We start from the raw sequence: 2,144 nt of genomic DNA, 5'->3' as shown, positions 1-2,144 counted from the left end.
AAGTCAGTTTCATACAAGAAGGGGATTTCTGGTGTTGGGTTTGTGCCTGAGGGCTTTAGACAAATCTTGACTCCAGAGCCAGTTTTAAGGGGATGGAGAAAAGAATTTGATTTATGCTTTCTTCATCTTGCTGTTCATGGTGCATTTTAGTTTTTCGTCAGTCAATTTAACTCAAGTGTGTTATTGCAAGTTAAATGACTGCACTACAGTAACCAATATTTGTTTTATAATAGCAGGAACTCAAATCACTATTTGCAATATGCAGGGTCTCAATAGCAAATCCACAGAGTATTGTCACCACAGTCACCGTAGTCTTTAACTGCTTTGTTTTTCCTGTTTATAGACTGTATATAAAAGATGGACACGACACACGCGATGTCATTCATTGGTTTGTGGACTACTAATTTGGATCCTCAAGTTCAAGATTTCAGCTACCAGCATCCCTTTCTTTCATTGTGTAGTTATTTATTTATTTATTTATTTGTTTATTATTGCCAAAAGAGTTCATATTTAGATGAGACCAATAGATTGATTAGCAAGATGCATCAACACACAAACATTATACAGCGGTCCCTCGTTTATCGTGGGAGTTACGTTCTAAAAATAACCTGCAATAGGTGAAATCTGCGAAGTAGCCAACTTCATTTTTTACAATTATTATAGATGTTTTAAGACTGCAAAGCCCCTCACTACACACTTTATACACTTTTCTCAGACAGGCATGAACATTTTCACATTTTTCTCTCTTTTTTAAACACTCTCAAAGTTCAAGATCAAACCCTGTTTACAGGTCCAAAACACGGGGATAGAAAAGTTGTGAAAGAATTCAACATTAATGAATTAATGGTATGGAAGTAGAGGAAGCAAGAAGAATGAGTTGAGTAAAGTTTGACTTATCTGACTGTTTTGTTTTGCTTAATTAGCCTTATTATCCGAAAAATATGGTAACTTCTACCTTCCTTTAGCATGTCCAGAAGTCCAACTTTTTGCCCGATGGTTAGCATCTTCCTCCGCCTTTTGGGTGCTATCGCAGGCGGCTTTGACCGTGCAAAACGTTTCGTCAACATTGTTGTGTTTGTTGGGGAGAAAACCTACAACCGTACGGTCCAGCACTTCAGAGTTGCACTGCTAGCGATCGAAGATTTATGTAAATTTGACAAGCTGAATGCATTCTGTACTGTACAGGAGACACGGCACGGAGATTGATTGACAATGGTCTACAGCCGATCAGAACGCAGAACACAAAGTGCTGTAAGAAAAAAAAAAAGAAAAAAAAAAGCCTGCAAAATTGCACAAAAAAAAATCTGGGAATCAGCAAGGCCGCGAAAGGTGAACTGCATTATAGTGAGGGACCACTGTAAAATAAAATAAAATGTTACTGTCACAGCACAAACTGTTAGTGCAGTTATTCACACAACAAGCCACATCATTTGGGAATTTAAAAACAATGAACAGCACCCATCCCTTCCTGGATTATACATTTTAGTGCTTCTGCAGCAAAGGTGGTAACAGCATGACCTGAAGAGGACAGTGAGTGGATGGGCCTGTGCAGGTCAAACTTTGGGAGGTACCCTCACATCTCTTTGAAACTAAAAAAAGGTCATTTGCTAGCTTGGAGCTAGTTTGAAAGCATGACCCTACTTGAAAATTGCAACAAAAAATGTGTTGCGCATATTGCGTGCACACAGTAAACTGTCCTAGTGTGTGGTGAGTTCACTGATCCACTTCTGCACAGCAAAGTGACTCGAGCCGACTGCCCCCCATTAATGCTGGCTGCTAGTCCATGTCATGTGATCTGCTGCCGACCATAGCGAAAGAGAGAGAAGGAGAGGCTGATCATTTTAATGCAGGACCTCATCGGTACTTGCACCCTTACTCCACTGCTGGAGTAAGGGTGCAAGTCATCATTAGCATTAGGAGTAATACATTTTAGCACTTACATGTTGACTATTTTTCAATACTTCAAGTCGTTATGTGGTTTAGTCCCTGATGCTAGCAGTAGGGGTGCAACGATACACAAAATTCACGGTTCGGTTTGGTTCGATACTTTGGTGTCACGGTTCGATATTTTTTCGATACAAAAAATGTTCATGCTTTTTTAATTTGTCATTTATTAAAATTATAAATATATATTTTAACTCAAA

Source organism: Haplochromis burtoni, unplaced genomic scaffold (assembly GCF_018398535.1).
Source record: "Haplochromis burtoni strain Fernald_Lab_line unplaced genomic scaffold, NCSU_Asbu1 Contig_426, whole genome shotgun sequence".
In the NCBI taxonomy this organism is placed as follows: Eukaryota; Metazoa; Chordata; class Actinopteri; order Cichliformes; family Cichlidae; genus Haplochromis; species Haplochromis burtoni.
This window is presented reverse-complemented; position numbering follows the sequence as displayed.